At 58.2% G+C, this 19,485-nt stretch overlaps 1 protein-coding gene across 6 annotated transcripts in view; it reads right to left on the bottom strand.

The window, feature by feature from the left end:
- Window positions 1–19,485, bottom strand: part of GSE1 (Gse1 coiled-coil protein) — a 504,956-nt gene that overhangs the window by 148,418 nt on the left and 337,053 nt on the right. The window lies entirely within an intron of this gene.

Here is a 19,485-nt window from a genome sequence, read left to right as displayed (position 1 = left end):
CGCCCGCCACCAGTCCCAACTTATTTTTGTATACTTAGTAGAGATGGGGTTTCACCATATTGGCCAGGATAGTCTCAAACTCCTGACCATGTGATCCACCTGCCTCGGCCTCCCAAAGTGAATGGGATTACAGGCGTAAGCCACTGCGCCCGGCCTAACACTCTGAAGCTCCTGAGGGCCAGTGGCACAGCAGCCTGGGTCCCCAGCAGTGGTCTGGAGGCCCCATCGCTACAGGTGGCAAAAGGGAACAGCGAGTCCCTATCTGGGGGAGCTGCAGAGAGGGTTCTCAATCTAATCCCTTGTGGGGAGCTGGGTCTGGCACACAGTAGGTGCCCAGTGAATGCAGCTTGCTGCTGAGCCCAGGGTGTGGGTGGCAGAGATGTCTGATTGGTGGGCTGGAAGTCAGGTGTAGGGCTCAGGTGCCTGTCTCTTAGTGGCTGTACCAGGTGGGGACTGTCTGTACCCAGGAGCCAGGACCTAGAGGACAGAGGGAAAGCTGCATGGTCCCCGGACCCTTGCTGGAGACGTCTGGCAAGTTCCTATCTTTCCACCCCAGCAAAGTCCATGCAGCCAGTGCAAGGCTGTTGGCTGGTGTCCTAAAAGGCGGATGGGAGGCTGGGGGGCCCGCGGGCTCAGGCTCAGCCACCATCAGTGAGGTACCCAAGGCAGCCAGTGCTCCCTCTAGGAGGCAGGCGGGTCCTATTACTACCCCTGCATTACAGAAAGAAACTGGAGCCCAGAGGGGTTAAATAGCTTGTCTGGGGTCACACAGCTAGCAACTGTGAGGACAGGAATTGAGTCCAGACACACTGGCGGCAAAGTCTGTGGTCTCATCACAAAACACACTGCCCCTTGAGGGACAAATGAACCCCGTAAGGTGGGTCACTCTGTGGCCGGGGCTCTGTGACGTTAATTAGTCCCCAGGCATGTGGGCAGTGACACCCCCCATTTGGGGGGTCAGCTCCTACACCATGAGGCATTGACCCCCAAAGGAAAGCCTGCCAGCCTGCCCCGGGCATTGTGAGCAGGGTAGGAGAGAAACCACAAAACAAAGAAGTCTGGCCGGACATGGTGGCTCACGCCTATAATCCCAGCACTTTGGGAGGCCGAGGCGGGCGGACCACAGAGTCGGATGGAGACCATCCAGGTCAATTGGTGAAATCCCATCTCTACTAAAAAATACAAAAATGAGCTGGGCGTGGTGGCTCATGCCTGTAATCCCAGCTACTTGGGAGATTGAGGCAGGAGAATCACTTGAACCAGGGAGTCGGAGGTTGCAGTGAGCTGAGATTGCCACTGTACTCGGTCTCAAAAAAAAAAAAAAAAAAAAAAAAAAAAAACCAAGGAAGTCCAGGGCTGGCCTAGCCCCCTCGATCCTTCTCAGCCCCCTGGATCTCCCAGATGCCAGGCAGACAACCATGCCAACAGGTACTGTCCCACAGCCGCCCTGCCCTCGGGCTGAGCCAGCCACACTGCGTCCACAGCAGGGAGAGGGGCGCTGATCCCAGGAGAGGGGCAGTCTGTGGCCCTGGTGGTCACCTTGCCATCATTGGGGGGGGGGGGTCAAGAGGAGCCATCTGCAGGCAGGGGGCAGCCGCTGCCAAGATGCCCCCTGGCTGATGAAACCACTGGGCCGGCCAGGGGCCAGTTACCCCCCTCCCCCCGGCCCACTGGCCTCAGGTTGCCTGTGGAGGCCAAGAGGCTGTCGAAACCCCCCTGGGCGAGCGGGTGCGATGATGAAACCATGAGGGCTGATTGCAGCAGAGGCTGCTGGTGGCGGGTGAGACTTGAGGCGGCCAGATCACCTCAGGGGGCAGGTTGTTTGTTTGGAGAAAGGGGAAGCGGGCACTGGGGGGGCTCACTCATTCGTGTTTACTCCTGCCGGCTCACTCCTGGCAGCCTCCGTGGCCTCGAGGGCCTCCGGAGAGCCCAGCAATGCACAGAAGAGGCGAGGCTGCTGCAGACAAGCCGGAGAATGTGGACCAACTGCCTCAGTTTCCCTAGGTGTAAGCGTCCTGCCCCTACCCCCCACCCATACAGGATGCAATTAGGCCATCAGATGACCCTTGGGGGAAGGTAACCGCCCCCTGTGCCCTCTCCCCTCATGTTTACAGGCCTGGCCTCAGGCTTCCTCGCCCAGGAATGCAAACAGGTTGGGACAGTGTCCACATACCCAGCTTCCTGGCTGGGGCTGACAGCCCCTCCCCACCCGGGGCATGAGGCCTCAGCATCCCTCATCTCCTCTTGGACCCCGCCCTCCCATACGTGGCAAGCCCCAGGAAGAAGACTGCAGGACCCAGGGGTGCTACTGGCCTGGAAGTAGGGTCCCATGTGACAACTAACTGCCACAGCCACGGCGGCCACGCTGGCATCTGGGAGCCCTCATGTCTCTGCCATCTTGTTCTGAGCTTCACAGGCAGCCCCATTTCTAGACGAGCAGACAGAGGCCCAGAGAGGCAGAGCTCCCTTCCTGAAGCCGCACAGCTGGCAAGCAGCAAGACTGGGCTCGCATCTGAGGTGCCCTTAGGTCTCCAGGCCAGAGCTCTTCCCGTCCCCGCCACCCTGTGTCACCTCCACTGACATCCAAAGGGCAAAGACCTGGGCCACCAGTCTGCCAGCCAGAGAGAGTCAGCCACCTGTAGGCAGCCGCCAGCACAGGAGTCAGAGGGGGAGGCGTGGACATGTAGGTCCGCCCACCTCACCGGCCCCCAGACCCAGGCCCTGGAAATCAGAGGGATGAGGGGCTCCTGGCTGTGGCTGCTGGCCCCGGATCCTCCTCCCAGGAGGCAGGGCTCAAGGCAGGCACACCGGGGTCTAGGAAACAGCGGCTCTCCAAAAGCCTTCCTGCAAGGCATTCCTCAGTGGTCCGGAAATGGAGGGAGTCAGCTGCCCCCTGCCTCGCTCTCCCGCCCCTGCTGCTCAGTCTGGGCCACTTTGCCCCCACCTCCCTCAGCACTGCCCTCCAGGCAACAGCCCCGAGGCATCTGGCTGTGAACCATGGCTGCGCCCGAGGGCAAGCCCCTCTCCTAGGGAAAATGTGACACCTACACTGAGCTACCCAGGCCTGCCCAGGTCTCCCATGTCTGGGGAGCCCACCTGGGGTGACACTGGAACCTGGGGAAGGTTTGGGACCACAGGTGGTCAAGAGAAGGGCCCGTTCTGTCCCTCAGTCCCCTGGAACAGCATCAGCTCCAGCTCCTAGGGCTGGGGCCAGGAGAGGGGTGGGAGGCAGTTCCCGGGGGCCCCTCAGCCCCGCTTCCTTCCTGGCCCCGGTCCTGGCGCCTGCCCCAGTCCCTGCAGACTCTCCCTAACCTGGGGCGTATGGCCAGCTCTTCCCAACCCCAAGGCTGTTCCATGCGACAGTCCGCAACACATTTACCCAGCACCGTCCTCAGCACAGAGAACGGTGATGGGGTTTAACCAAACTGGGAGGACAGAGTCGAGGTTTAACGAAGGCAGGAGAGAGAGCTCTGCTGGACGGGCGCAACAGGCACGATGCCACGCACACACACACCCACACAGGGTACACACCACCACAGGCACAGGCACACACACACACAGGACACACACCACCACAGGCACAGGCACACGCACACACGTGCACACACACACACAGGACACACACCACCACAGGCACAGGCACACACACAGGACGCAGACACACACACAAGGCACACACCACCACAGGCACACGCGTGCACACGCGCACACACACACAGGACACACACCACCACAGGCACAGGCACACACACACACAGGACACACACCACCACAGGTACAGGCACACACACACACACACACACACACACGGGGCACACACCATCACAGGCACAAGCGCACACACACACACACACAAACACAGGGCACACACCACCACAGGCACAGACACACAGAGCACACACAACCACAGGCATATGCACCCCCCCACACACACAGGGCACACACCACCACAGGTGCATGCATACACACACACAGGGCACACACCACCACAGGCACATGTGCACACACACACACACACACGGCACACATCACAGGCACACAGACACAGGGCACACACCACCACAGGCACACGTGCACACACAAGGCACACACAGGCACACACGCACACACACACAGGGCAAACACACAGGGCACACATCACCACAGGCACACGTGCACACACACACAGGGCACACACAACCACACGCACATGCATACACACAGGGCACACACCACTACAGGCACATGTGCACACACACACAGCACACATCACCACAGGCACACACGCAACACACACACAGGGCACACACAACCACAGGCACACATGCACAACACACACACAGGGCAACCACAGGCACATGCATACAGCACACACACACAGGACACACACACACAAGCACATGTGCACAACACACACTGAACACAACCACAGGCACATGTGCACAACACACACACAGGGCACACACAACCACAAGCACACACGTGCAACACAGGGCACACACAACCACAGGCACACGGACAACACAGGACACACACAACCACAGTCACACACGCACAACATACACAGGGCACACAGCACAGGCACACACAACCACAGGCACACATGCACAACACACACACGACATACACAGGCACACACAACACACATGGCACAACCACAGGCACATGTGCACAACACACACACAGCACAACCACAGGCACATGCGTACAACACACAGCACAACCACAGGCACATGCGCACAACACAGGGCACACAACCCACAGGCACATGTGCGTAACAAACACGCAGGGCACACAACCCCATAGGCACACATGCACACACACACAGGTCTCACACAGGCGTGCACACACACACATATCTCACACAGCCCCACACACACACACACAGGACACGCATAACCACATGCATGTGCACACACAGGTCTCACACAGCCACAGACACATGCACACATAGGTCTCACACACAGCCATAGGCACACATACACAGGTCTCACACAACCACATGCACAGGGCATGCATAAACACAGCCATGCGCACACAACACACACAGGTCTCACACAGCCACACACATATGCACAGAACATACACGAACACAGGCACACGCACACAACACACAGGCACACACACAGGTCTCACACACAGTCACACACATGCACACATGCATAGGACATGCACAAACAGGCACACACACACAACACACACATTTCACACAGCCACAGGCACACACAACACACACAGGTCTCACACAACCACAGGCAGACAACACATGTCTCACTAACAGCCACATGCACACACACACAGGGCATGCACAACCACGGGCACACACAAACACAGGTCACACACAACACAATCACATGCACACAGTGACACAACACAAAGACATACACACACCCCCACACAGTCACATTCATACATAATGCACAATCTCACACACAACATACTCCCACACAGATCAGAGTCACATGTACATACAACACACACAAACACAAAATCACACAACACACAGCCATGCACACAACAAACTCACAGACAACAGACATCCATATGCACTTACAACACACTCACTCCTAAGACATTTATACATACATCCGACACCCATTCACACCACACAGCACAACCACACATATACACACAGTAAAACTCCAACACTTTGCACAATACAGACACCCACACAAGCACCCACTCATGCCCTCACACTCACAGACTTGGAGCTGGCCTGCTATGCACCTTGGGCAAGTCATGTCACCACTAGGAGATTCCGTTTCCCCATCTGCAGGGTGCGAATTATCCCCCGCTTTGTAAGCCACAGGTGAGCTAAGGCTGAAGGCACAGGCAGTCCTCAGAACAGCACCACTGCTTACTCTCACCCCCATGAGACACGCAGGGGCAAGTCGGTTGGACGAGGTGGGCAGGAAGGTCTCCTCTGCCAGGGAGGGGGTCGTGCTGACCCCAGAGGGACATGGGGAGGGATGGGTGGGGGAGGGGAGGGAGGGCTGTGTCCTGGGGGCCGGCGGGTGGGCCCGGGCTGTGGACATCTTTTTTGTTTGTTTGTTTCTGTTTTTGAGACGGGGTCTCTCTCTGTTGCACAAGCTGGAGTGCAGTGACTTGATCTCAGCTCACTGCAACCTCCGCCTCCCAGGTTCAAGCGATTCTCCTGCCTCAGCCTCCCGAGTAGCTGGGATTACAGGTGCGTGCCACCATGCCCGGCTAATTTTTGTTTTTGTTTTTTTAGTAGAGACGGGTTTTCACCATGTTGGCCAGAATGGTCTTGACCTCTTGACCTCATGATCCGTCTGCCTCAGCCTCCCAAGGTGCTGGGATTACAGGCTTGAGCCACCGTGCCCAGCCTGTGGACATCTTTTATACCTGACCCAGCCCTGAGGGCCCTGACCACAGCTCAGGCAGGCGTGGGGAAGGGCGCAGTGCAGGGGAAGAGACGGGGATGCTTGACAAGTCATCAGCGTGGCCAATCCCACAACTCATCCGGGGCTGTGGGCGGAGGACAGGAGGGAGCCCCGGTTCCTTGGGCATCCGCTAAGGCTGCCGATGGTCTCATCAAATCCTTAGTGCCACCACCCACCCAGATACGCCTGCCTGGCTTCCAAACGCCACCTTCCCATGGGGCTCCTCGAATTTCTAGGAGGCTCTGGAGAGGCTCCCGTGGGAGGCTGCTTCCGCTGCCACCTTTGCAGCTAGAAGATGCCCCTGGCTTCTGTGAGAGGGGCCCAGCTTCACGCTGGCATGATCTGTCATGGGAACACTTGGCATCACTGGGCCCTCATTAGCAGAGGATCTTAAAACAGTCATGTGGAAACCCTTCACGACCCCCTGGGCCGAGTGCCAGCACACTCCGGATTTTATGGGGTGAGAACACTCAGACAGAAGAGGCTGGCCCCTCTCAGGGCGCTTCCAGTGCACAGCCAGGCCCCTGCCCTCCACACAACACCCTCCTGCTCATCCGGGTGGGAGCTGGAAACCCCTTAGCCGCTGCTCAGATGCCGAGGAAAAGGAGGCTGCAAACACACTTTACTGCCTGAGAGGGAAGGACGCCTGAGCTGGAAGGGACTTCAGAGACATCGCTGCAAAGCAGAAGATACCGAGGTCCACAGAGGACCCAAACATGCCCAGAGCTGAACTATGGCAGGTCAAGCTGGGGCCTGAAACCCCGGCCTCCCGACGCCCACAGGCCTGGCCCTGGACAGGATTCTGAAGCAGGCAGAAGGAGAGCCTGTATGCTCAGAGAGGCTGGGATGGGAGGACCGCACTAGATTGGAGGCAGGAGCTTCAGACCCCATCCCTGCTGCTTCACAAACTTGCTCCGGGCTCCAGCACCTCTTCTACAAAGGTGAGCGCAAGGTGAGTTTTAAGTACAGGCACAGAGTGGCTCTTTGGGTTTATGTCTCTAAATCTAAACAGAAAACCAGCTCCCAGGCCTGGCGGCGGTGCCTCTGATCTCTGACCCTGCCCTGGGACCACACCAAGTATCACTGGGTGGCAATCAGTGGTCAGGGGTCGAAGGCCTCCAGGCACTGGTCAAGACAGAGGTGCAGCCTGGAGGTCAGAGTGTCAGCAGTGACCGTGTTGATCTCTGAGATCTTCGCAAAGAACCCAGACAAACCGGCTCGCTGGGCTCCCAAAGGCTCCTCAACCCCAGCTGAGACCTTCCAGCCCCAAGCCAAGACCCGCTCGACCAGTCTCTCTGCCAAGCCACCTCCATCCAGGGCGGTGCTGGCCAGCTGTCAGAGGCTGGCGGGACCAGGCCCACTCCGTCCTTGGTCCTGCACCTAGGACACTGCCCTGTTCCTCCTTTCCCCAAGGCTGGTCCCCAGTGTGATCCACAAAGCCCCTTTCTCTGGCATAAAATCAGAAAAACAGAGTGTGGGCGTGTGTTGTGGAGTCTTGGCCTCCGAGAGATTGGGAATAAAAATAGGAGCAGGGGCCGGGCGCGGCGGCTCAATCCCGTAATCCCAGCAATTTTGGAGGCCGAGGCGGGCAGATCACCTGCTGTCAGGAGTTCAAGACTAGCCTGGCCAACATGGTGAAACCCCGTCTCTACTAAAAATACAAAAATCAGCCAGGCATGGTGGCAGGTGCCTGTAATCCTAGCTATTCCGGAAGCTGAGGCAGGAGAATCACTTGAACCCGGGAGGTGGAGGTTGCAGTGAGTGGAGATCGTGCCACTGTACTCCAACCTGGGTGACAGAGCAAGACTCCATCTAAAAAAAAAAAAAAAAAAGCAGTAGGGCCGGGAAGATTCCTCAGAGACCCTCCACCGTGTCTCATCTCCGGGGTCTGTGATCATCCAAATGTGTGTGTCCCCTGCCCCCAATTGCTGTGCTGAAATCCTCACCCCTGAAGTGACGGCATTAGGAGCTGGGGCCTTTGGTGGTGATTGCGGCATGAGAGCACACCCCTCACAACGGGATCAAGCTCTTGTTAAAGGTCCCCCTTCCACCATGTGAGGACACAGCGAGAGGACACCGTCTGTGATCCCTTAGGTGAGCCCTCAGCAAACAGCTGAGGCAGGAGAATCACTTGAACCCGGGAGGTGGAGTGATCATCGGCTAGCACCTTGATCTTGGACTTCCAGCCTCCAGAAATGGAAGCAATACACTTCTGCTGCTCTTAAGCCTCCTGTTCCGTGGTATTTTGTTACAGCAGCCTGCGCTGACTAAGACAGGGCCTCCCTGTGCACCCAGAAGGGCCGGAAGCCCCAAAGCACAGTGGGTCATCAGGGAAAGGCTCTGGGACCCTTCCCGAAGTATAGAGAGCATAAGAGAAAGGTACCTTCCTGCTCCTCACCCCCAGCCAGGCTTTCCAAATCCCAGGGCATCAACCTCAGGAAGGAAGGGGAGCACTTGGACTCCTTAGCCATGAATGACGATGACAATGACAAACGGTAGTGGTGATGAGGATAATGGTGATGATGGTGATAATGATGGTGATGGCAATGATGACGGTGGTGACGGTAATGGTGGTGATGATGGTGTTGATGGAGACTGGTGAAGGTGATGGAGTCTACATGGTGGTGATGGTGATGATAGTGATGGTGGTAAAAATGGTGATGGTGATGGGGACTATGGTGAGTGATGGTGGTGATGGGGGCTGTGGTCACGGTGGTGAGGGTGATGATGATGCAGACTGGTGATGATGATGATGGTGAAGGTGATGGTGACGGGGACTGTGATGATGGTGGTGGTGATGATGATGGTGATGGTGATGGTGATGGGGACTGTGATGATGGTGGTGATGATGGTGATGGTGACGGGGACCGTGATGCTGGTGGTGACGATGATAGTGATGGTGATGGTGGTGATAAGATGGTGGCAAAAACATGAACAAATACCTAGAAGCTGAGTGGTCCCAACACTTGACACCCAGTACCTCATTTAACCCTCATGGATCCCTATGAGGTAGTGGCTTCATTACTCTGTCCAGAGGAGAGACTGAGGCACAAAAGGAAAAGTGATCTGCTCACACTTGGTGGGGGAGGGGCTGGGATCTGAACCCAGGCAGACAGGTCCAGTGTGCAGTCCTCAGCGCCACGTGGTACTGCCTGGATCCAGGTCCACAGAAGAAAAAAATGAGCTGGCTGAGGGACAGGATGGGGGTCTGTGTTGGGGGCCCAGGTGTGAGCCTGAGCTGGGTGGCAAGAAAGGCCCTTATTTTCTACATGGGCATCTCACAGTGCCAGGTGCCGGTCTTGTGTAAGGATAGGTCCTTATTATACCACAGGGGTGCTAAACCCATGGTAACGACACTGGGCACACCTGAGGGCACATCCCCTGCTCACGGGATGATTTCCACACCGCATTTTGGCTTCATAGCCTGACTCTGAGTCTCCTCTATGCATAAGACACAGTGTTGTGCTGTCCCCACTTACAGCTGGGGACACAGAATCTCAAAAAGAGCAACTGTTGGCCGAGGCAGAGTTGGGGCCAGAAGCGGAACAAGACCCACTCTGAAGCACCCTCAGCAGCCCAGCCCCGGCTCCCAGCCGTGTGACCTTGGCCAAGTCATTTCTGTGCCTCGGTTTCCTCTGATGTCACGTGGATAACTGCACAACAGCGAATGAGATGACGCAGCCACAGCACACAGGACAGTCGCAGCCACGCGCACCGCCCTGTGGCTCCTTTCCACAGCGCCTTCCACAACCTGCCCCATCCACGGTGAGCGCCCTCATCACCCAGAGACCCCCTGCATTCTCTTTTTTTTCTCCCCTTTTTGTGGAGACCAGGGTCTCACTATATCGCCCAGGCAGGTCTTGAACTCCTGGGCTCAAGCTATCCTCCCACCTCTGCCTCCTTAAGAGCTGAGATTACAGGCTTGAGCCACTGTACCCAGTGACCCCCTGCATTCTCTCTCGGACCCTCACACCCAGAGAAAACTGACCCCATGGGGCACACCTAAAGTCCCCCACCATGGGGTCACTGGACCTGGGCCTGCAGGCACAGATGTCTGGGTAGCCGGGGATGGCGGGGCCATGGCAGCAGCCTCTGCAGGGCAGTGATAACCCGGCTGGCACTGGCGGGCTGTGCCCGGTTTCAATAGACGCACCTGTCAGGGCATCTCGGGCCAGGAGCCACATCCCTGGCTCCCGGCTCGGGGCCAGCAGCAAGAAGCAACAGGGAGGCAGAGCCCCTGACAAAGCACATGTCCTCTGTGAGCAGAGATAAACCTTGGAGGGGAGAGGGGCGCTCCATCAGCCTCGCGGCGAGCCGCCACACGCTGACAGGGCACATGCGAGGCGTTCCGTGGCCACGCGCCTCCGCGTGTCGTTATTCACGGTGGAGCCTGCTTTATCTCCCGCACAGTATGTGAGGCCACAAGGCGGGCGCTGGCTCCGCGCACGGGGCTCCCTTAGAAAATATTAATATGTAAATGTCACTCTCTGAAGACCAGAAATGAAATGGAATGACCGACTGCAAGATGTTCTGCCGGCGAGATAAAACGAGAGAAGAAAAGGAGAAAAAGCTGCCAGGGCTGGAGGTGGGGGCGAGCTTCGGGCTTCGGCGGGGGGGGGGGGGGCTGGAGAGGAGCGTGGGATTCGGGGCCCAGGGGGGTCAGCCACTTCCACTCTCTCCAGGCAAACGGCTTCGGCACAGGACCTGACAGCAGGTGGAAGCTTCCAGGCTGCGGCTCCAGTGTCTTCTCCCCATATGAGATGACACATAGGGGCACTCGTGTTACTCCCTCCAGGGGTCTGCTGGAAGTTTTTCATGCACAGAGCTCACTTGGTCACTGGCAGCTCTACTGCCCCGTTTCACAGATGAGAAAGCTGTGGCATGGGGAGGCTAAGTGGCAGGGCCAAGGACCCTCAGCTAGGCTAGAACCTAGGTCCCCGAGTGTGTCCTCGGGGGACCCCATCTCCTCCCATCTCCCTCAGAGACACCAGGAGGGAACCATATGATGGCCTGTGTGCCTACGCTGCCTTCATCTCCCCAGCGAGGGGGACAGAGCCTGCCCTCGGTGAAGGCAGAAGTCCTTACCCAGCAGGAAGACCAAACACCAGGACACACCCCACACCAAGCTGCAGCCCGATTAGTGGTAACGCTACGAATACCAGCCGGCTCCTCAAATCAAGGTGGAAAAAATGGCAGGGGGCCTTAGAAAGAATCTGGCCCACCTCCTGGTTCATTTTTCTAATTTTACAGCTGGGGAAACTGAGTCTAGGGTAATTTTTAAAACCTTTTTTTTTTTTTTTTTTTTTGGCCAGGCGCAGTGGCTCACATCTGTAGTCCCAGCACTTTGGGAGGCCAAGGCAGGCAGATCATGAGGTCAGGAGTTCAAGACCAGTCTGACCAACAACATAGTGAAACCCTGTCTACTAAAAATACAAAAATTAGCCAGGCGTGGTGGTGCATGCCCATAGTCCCAGCTACTCAGGAGGCTGAGGCATGAGAATTACTTGAACCTGGGAGGCAGAGGTTGCAGTGAGCCGAGATCATGCCAGTGCACTCCAGCCCGGGTGACAGAGCAAGTCTCCATCTCATCTCTTTTTGAGACAGTGTCTCCCCTGTTGCCCAGGCTAGAGTGCAGTGGTGACATCATGGCTCAATGCAACCTCCACCTCCTGGGCGCAAGAGATCCTCCATGCCTGGCTAAGTTTTGTTATTTTTCGTGGAGATGGGGGTCTCGCTGTGTAGCCCAGGCTGATCTCCAGAGAATATTTAATCACTGTTGAAATATCTACCACCTGCCGGCACACCACACTCCAACATTCCTGCCTCCCACCCCTTTGAACTCTGGTGAGTGGGTGCTGGCACTGTCTGAGAGTCTCGGTCACAGGCCACAGGTGGAGCAGCGGCCTGCCCAAGACCCTGCGATAGCAGGTGCTGGCACCAGACCACAGCCCAGCCCCGCCCCCTTCCCCAGGCCTCCCAGGAGTCAGTACTCCAGGGGGCTGGTCCCTGTGAGGCTCACATGCAATGATCTGTTCCCAGCAGGGACCAGAGACTTAGCTCTAGGGAAGCTCTGGGAGACTGGAGTGAAGACCAGGGACGCCACTGCCCCCAGGCCTCCCTTCCCAGCCTTGGCTGCTGACAGGCACCGGCATCTTGCTCCTCCTCCTCCCATCTCTTCTCCACCCCTTCCCCTGCTTGCCCCCTGCCCTACGTGTGCAGTGCTGAGACAGCAGAGAGTGGCATCCTGGGCTCCGAGTGGGGGCACCCACTGGTCAGAGCCAGCAGGGAAGGGCAGGGTTAAGGCCTCAGTAGAAGAGGCAGGAGGAGGAAGGCTCTCTTCCCCTGGGTTTCTAGGTGCTTAAAGGGCTGTGTCCGCGTGTGCCAGGGGCCACTGAAGAGCACTGGGGTGGGTTCCAATGTTCCCGCCCCACCCCATCCCAGCCTCGGACCTCAGCGCTGCACAGCCCAGCTGCAGGCACCCTGGAAGGCATCAGGGGCATTTCCATCTCCAGCCCCTGCCCTCCACGCCGCTGACCTGTTCAGGCGATCTCCCCTCACACAGAAAACTGCCTGGCCCAGCCCGGTCCCCTGCCGCCCGAGTCCTGAGAGGGCACAGGCAGAGCGGAGACCAGCCTCTGGCCCTTTTTTCTGAGCTCCTGCCCTCCCTCACGTCCCTCCACCCACCCACTGCCAGATCTCATCAGCAGGCTCTCAGGGTGACCCCAGGCCCCGAAGCTAAAGGAGCAGTTGTGTTTCTTCGTCAGTCACTGCCAGCTTGCCACTGAACCCCCACCAAGCACAGAAGCCCATGGCCCGGGAGGCTGGCAGGAGGGGCCTCAGGGGAGCGTGGGCTGAGACCAGCAGGCTCCCGGCTCCCCAGGCACTGCCCCCAGGCTGGAGCGCAGGCCCCGGGACAGGGATGGGGGCAGAGGTGAGGCGGGCACCGGCAGATGGAAACGGTGATTTCAGAAAGCTGGAATGCTGCTTGGGAAATATCAGGGCTTGTTCGTCAAAGTGAGGCACCCCGGGAGTGGCGAGGCTGGCTACTGTGGTCCCCAGAGGCGGAGTGCCCCCGACACGTGTGCACACGCATCCAGATGCAGGCATTCATACACACACGTATACATCCACCCACACAGATAGTCACATGTATGCCTGGGTATGCCTGCACACATACACACATGCATGCCCACTCACACAAACACAAAAATACATGCCCACACGCACGTACAGGCAAACACACACGTGTGCACGCGCACACATCCCTGCCAAGCCTCTGACTCACCAGCCTGCCCTGCAGGGACCAGGAGAGGAGCTGTTGGGGGCTCAGGAACCTCCCACCAAGGCCCTGACCACTCCCAGGCAAGGGGCAGGCAGAGGGCAGACACTTGGGGCCTGGACGTGTGACCTAGCCTTGGGAAACCTCCCTCCTGGAATGAGAGGTTTCTGGCAGTAGACGCCCTTCCCAGGGACAATGGGCGCAGAGCTCTGAGCTCGGCCGCCTGTGTGAGGAGCCGGCAGGGTGAAGAGCGGGGCTGGTCGCCGTCCCAGAGGCTGTGCCAAGCCTTCTACGGAGTCACTCTCCCAGGCAAGGGGGCTACACAGCCAAGCCTGCCACCTCCAGGCCTGACTGCCCTGCCCTCTTTCCAGAGCCAAGGAAGCCCCAGGAGCTGCCCTTGTGGGGGGACTCAAGAGCAGGCAGGATCCTGGGGACAGAACTCGGAGGGTGCAGGGGATTGGGGGGGTCCCATGAAGGGGGAAATGCAGGCAGCAGGGCAAAGGTGTTTCCAGGGAAGCCCTGGGGGCTCCTGGCCCTGCTCCCCTGAGACTCAACTAGAGGGAGAGGAAGAGGAGAGAGGGAGAGGGGAGGAGAGAAACAGGGGAGGTGAGAGGAGAGACAGAAGAGGAGGGAGAGGGGAGGAGGCATGCTGGGAGGAGGGAGAGGGGAGGAGGGATGCTGGGAGGAGGGAGAGGGAAGGAGGGATGCTGAGAGGAGGGAGAGGGGAGGAGAGATGCTGGGAGGAGGGAGAGGGGAGGAGAGATGCTGAGAGGAGGAAGAGGGGAGATGCTGAGAGGAGGGAGAGGGGAGATGATGAGAGGAGGGAGAGGGGAGGAGAGATGCTGGGAGGAGGGAGAGGGGAGGAGGGATGCTGGGAGGAGGGAGAGGGAAGGAGGGATGCTGGGAGGAGGGAGAGGGGAGGAGAGATTCTGGGAGGAGGGAGAGGGGAGGAGGGATGCTGGGAGGAGGGAGAGGGGAGGAGGGATGCTGAGAGGAGGGAGAGGGGAGGAGGGATGCTGGGAGGAGGGAGAGGGGAGGAGAGATGCTGGGAAGAGGGAGAGGGGAGGAGGGAGAGGGAGGAGGGAGTGGGGAGGAGGGACGCTGGGAGGAGGGAGTGGGGAGGAGGGACGCTGGGAGGAGGGAGGGGGAGGAGGGACACTGGGAGGAGGGAGAGGGGAGGAGGAGTCAGGTGTGGCTCGGGGGTCCCTGCTAGGCCAGCTAAGACGTAGCCCAGATGGCTGATGGACCACAGGACAGAGTGGTAGGGATGCCCACAGGGCCCACAACTCAGGCTGCGGGTCTGGAGAAAGCAGACGGCGGCGAGGGCTGCCAGGGCTCCCACGGCAGCTGGGCTTTAGGGTCAGGTAACGCGTAGTGGGCAGGACGGCACGGCTGTAGCTGGCCCTTCCAACTCCCCCAAGGCCCTGGCTGGTGACACGCCGCTGCCCAGCTGTCCCTATGACTCAGCAGGCCGGAATAAGCAGGCAAGATTGGGGTCCCCCATCCCCGACCCTCTCAGACCTGCAATTAAATTAGCCTCTGTCTTCACCAACATCACTGGCTAATCAGCCCCCGCCGATCCTGTTCCCTGGGTGATGGCAGGGCTTTGATAACGGAGTGGACTCTAATGCGTGCGGTGTGAGGGACCCTTAATTTATTACGTGCCTGTAATTGATGTTTATATAAAGTAGCTCTTACAGCTACTCAGAGTAGGAGATGAAAAGCAATCAATCAGCCATTTGCCTCAAAAGAGAGGGAAGAAAACACCACATCTCACAGGCAGTCCCCGAAAAAATCTGGGGGAAGGGGCTGGATTAGCACGGGAGCACTTTGAAGCGTGGGGTTCTCACCAGGCAGACGGATGGCACAGCCAGGATTTGGGGAGTGGCACAGGCTGCCCTGGTTCACAGAAGCACAGCGAGTGAGGGGTCCCTTCTGGAGGAGCCAGGCCTCCGTGTAAGATGCTGGCCTGGAGCCCAACAGCTGTCTTCGGCGCCTGGCTGGTCCTGCCACCTACACTAACCCCTTCACAGCAGCCTGCGGTGTTCCCGCTGGGTCTCAACTCCAGTGAATACTGCCTGGGTCCAGGATGGGAGTTGAGGGGGCTCTGCTGAGCCTGAGGATGACCCCAGGGCCACACCCCTGCCTCACAGCTGAGGTTTAACGATGCCCATGGTGGACCCAGCCCGGCTCTGGACTCACAGAACAGTGCTCCCTATACCTTGTGCAGATTCTCTCCCCTCTGCTCCCACCCACACATTGCATCCACCCCGGCCACCTCCCACCACTGCAAAGCAGCTTCCCCCAGTCCTGCATGGAGACCCCAACTACAGAGCCATGGAGAGGCTGGGATCGGAGCCGTCCAGGCAGCCTGCAGGGGTCCCTGCCCTGCGTTGGCTTAAAACAGCAGAACAGCTTCCTCACACTTCTGGAGGCCAAGAGCTGGAAATCAGGAGCGCTGGGCGGAAAGCAGGCAGAGGCGGCGCCCGCTCCCTGGGGAGGCTCTAGGGAGGCGCCTTCTGGCCTCTTCCCACTCCGGGGCTCCAGGAATTCCTTGGCTTGTGGCCACATCACTCTAGCCCCGCGTGTGTCTCAAATCTCCCTCTGCCTGTCTCTTCGGAAGACACCTGAGATTGCATTTAGGCCACCTCGATACTCCAGGATGATCTCATCTTCCAATCCTTAACTTAATCACCTCTGAAAAAACCTCTTTTCCAAATAAGGTCACATACACAGGTTCCAGGCATCAGGGTGTGGGCCTCATTTGGGTGGCCAGTTTTTGTTTTTGGGAGTCTCGATCTGTTGCCCAGGCTGGAGTGCAGGGGTGCAATCTCAGCTCATTGCACCTTCTGCCTCCCGGGTTCAAACAATTCTGGTGTCTCAGTCTCGTGAGTAGCTGGAATTACAGGTGTGCACCACCATGTCTGGCTAATTTTTGTGTTTTTTAGTAGAAATGGAGTTTTGCCATATTGGCCAGGCTGGTCTTAAACTTCTGGCCTCAAGAGATCTGCCTGCCTCAGCCTTCCAGTGTGTTGGGATTTCAGGCTTGAGCCACCACGTCCAGCCTATCACACATACAAAGGGAAAAGCCTTCCAGGTTCTGGCTTCTCGGAGTCCAGCTCAGATGGCCACAGAAAGCCAGGTACTGGGCCAGCAACTCTTCCATCCAGCGAACGCTCATGGGGTGCCAGGCGCTGCTCTGGGCAGTGGGGACACAGGAGTGAAGAAAACAGGGCACAGCGCCTGTCTTCGTGGAGCTTATGGGTACCTGCTGTTAAAGAGCAATGCACACAGCCGGGCGTGGTGGCTCACACCTGTAATCCCAGCAGTTTGAGAGGCCAAGGCGAGCAGATGACGAGGTCAGTGAGTTCGAGACTGGCCTGGCCAACATCCCTCTCAACTAAAAATATAAAAAATTAGCTGGTGTGGTGGTGTGCACCTGTAATCCCAGCTACTTGGGAGGGTGAGGCAGGAGAACTGTGTGAACTCGGGAGGTGGAAGTTGCAGTGAGCCGAGATCACGCCACTACCGTCCAGCCCAGGAGACAGAGCAAGACTCCACCTCGAAAAGGAAATACAAAGCGGGGGCAGTGCACGTAAGTGGAAAAGTAAAGCCGGAAGAGGAACTGCGTGTTTTTTGACCCAATTTTTGACAGGGCGGTCAAGTCAGCTGCTTAAGGCCTGGAGGAGTCGGGAGCATAAGCTTGTGCAGATCTGGGAAGGGCACTCCAGGGAGAGGGGATGGCAGGTGCAAAGGCCCTGGGGCAGAAGCCATGAGACCCGTGAGCCAGAAGCCATGAGATCTGCGAGGCAGGAGCCATGAGACCTGAGCGGCTGCAGTTGGTACACAGTGCAGGGAGCAGGATGAGCAGGAGGCCTGCGGGGGTCTCAGGGAGCTCTGGGATTCCAGGTGGGGCTCCGACTTTCACTCCTCATGGTAGGTGTGAGCTATGGAAGGGTTCCTACAAGACCAAAGCTACGTGCACCCACACCTGTGGGCCTGCCTCCCTAAGAAGGCTGGGTTCCCCTCCCTCCCAGTGTTTTCTTCCAGCAGAGAGCCTCGGAAACAGCCCCGACCCCTGCTGAGGTACCAAGCCCAGGGCCTGTTCCCAGGCACACGGCTCCGGGCACAAAGCAAGGCTGCCATGTGTGCCCCTGCCAAGGCAGGTGCGTGCAGGCCACACCAACACACACACACACACACACACACACACTGGGGCCTGTGTAGGACACACCAACACACACACTGATACACATACACATGCTGGGGCCTGTGCAGTCAACACTGAGCTACACACACACGCACACACACACACATACACACACGGGCCCATGCAGTCCACATCGACACACACACACATACACGGGGGCTTGTGCAGGCAGGCCCCACACATACATTCACACACACACGCACTGACACACAGGGGCCCGTGCAGTCCACACCAACACATACACTCACATACACACGGAGCTGTGCAGGCCACACCAACACACACACACACACACACACACACACACACACACACACACACAGACTGGGGCCCTAGGTCTTCCCCCTGGTCCTAGGCTGGGGGAGGCGGTGGGTGAACCCAGGGGACCCTGGAGTGCAGCCTCCATTAAGAATTTATCAGCCCCGAGGGAAGAAGTCTTTCGTGCTGGGCCTCACACAGTGGGGTCCTCCCGGCAGCAAAACTTTGCTTCTGGGAATAAAATGGAAATTCAGCCCCCGGAGTATAATGAAAAGCCGGCTCACAAAGCATTTTCCTCTGAGCGGCTGAGCGGCCCCCTAATGATGGGAGAGCCGAGGGGCAGGCTAGAGCCCTGGGGGCTCCAGGGCCTGTGCATCTGATGGTGGCTGCGTGGGGGTGCTTGCTCCCCCCTCCCCCGGGCCCCACCTGCTCAGCGCTGCCTGGCCTAATAAAGACTCTCTCTTTGGAGTCACATTCAATGTGGTTCCAACAGGGAGCCATACGTCACCAAATCCAGCAAAAATTTGTGCTAAATTGAATCAATCCATCTTGGAAATGGCTCTTGTCAGCTTCTGTCAGAGGAACCGTCTGCGGGGGACGAAGGGATCAGGATGTGGGGGGTTGGGGGTCTCCTCTCCCTTCCCAACACCTGCAAGGTTTCTACAGTCTCTGACGGAGTGAGAAAGGGACCCACGGACACACATTTACCCTCGAGAATGATGCTCAGGGCACGCGCCAGGGGGTAGGCGGGCAGCGGAGGTGTGCCGGTAACAGCACACATGTCCCCCACCCAGCATAACCAGTCTGCCCTTGCTCCCCATGCTGGCCTTTGCGGCCTGCACACGGCCTCAGATGGAGCCTCCAGGCCCCTCCATTCAATGTCACTCCATACTCATCAGGCGCCTGCAAAGCATCTGCTGACAACAGTGAGGGTCAGGGTGGCCAGCCAAACGGAGCTCGGACCCTCCAGGTGGGTGACCAAGGACGACGGCCCTTTGTACTCTGGAGCTGGCTGGAAGGGCCCTGGCCTTGGCTCCTCCTAGTATCTGTACGTGGAGCTGGGGGCTTCTGAGATAAACAGGACACGGTATGGGAGCCAGCCATTCCCCCACTGTTCTGAGGGGCAACTGAGTGAGACTCGGGCAGCCTCTGAAGGCCCCAGCCTTCATCCCCGCCCCGACACTGCCTTCCCATGCTACCTCCACCCAAAGCTGTCCCCAGCATGGATCCGCCCCTTCCCGCTCCCTCGCTTCCACATGCACCCACACAAACCCGCACGCCCATCATGTGGGCAGGCCACTTTCTCCATCACACAGTAACTCCACTCTGCCCGGCCTTCCAGCCTTTGCCCATGT

The sequence above is a fragment of the Saimiri boliviensis genome, chromosome 1, assembly GCF_048565385.1.
Source record: "Saimiri boliviensis isolate mSaiBol1 chromosome 1, mSaiBol1.pri, whole genome shotgun sequence".
Taxonomy (NCBI): Eukaryota; Metazoa; Chordata; class Mammalia; order Primates; family Cebidae; genus Saimiri; species Saimiri boliviensis.
The sequence above is the reverse complement of the archived record's forward strand: the minus strand, read 5'-3'. Positions and strand labels throughout refer to the sequence as shown.